The sequence below is a fragment of the Haliaeetus leucocephalus genome, unplaced genomic scaffold, assembly GCF_000737465.1.
Source record: "Haliaeetus leucocephalus isolate CR32 unplaced genomic scaffold, Haliaeetus_leucocephalus-4.0 Scaffold395, whole genome shotgun sequence".
Classification (NCBI taxonomy): domain Eukaryota; kingdom Metazoa; phylum Chordata; class Aves; order Accipitriformes; family Accipitridae; genus Haliaeetus; species Haliaeetus leucocephalus.
The window spans coordinates 8,539,564-8,539,834 of NW_010972831.1; positions in this window are offsets into that span (position 1 = coordinate 8,539,564).

Genomic DNA, 271 nt, shown 5'->3' on the forward strand with positions numbered 1-271 from the left:
GGGCGGGCGGAGAGTCCGCCGCGCCCCCTCGCGGAGCGGCCGCGGCCGCGGCGCCTCGCCGGCGTGCATGTTAATGCGCGGTAATTGCCCGGAGAGGAGAGGCGAGGCGGGGCGGAGCGAACCGCCGGCTGCCCGCCCTCCCTCCCTGCTGCTCCCCCCGCCGCCGCCTCTCCTCCCCGGCCTCCCTGATGCCGAGGAATGGATAGAGCGGCTGCCCTGCGAGCCGCCGGCATGCTGGAGAGGAAGGAGCGGAGCGGTGGCGAGGCGGCGG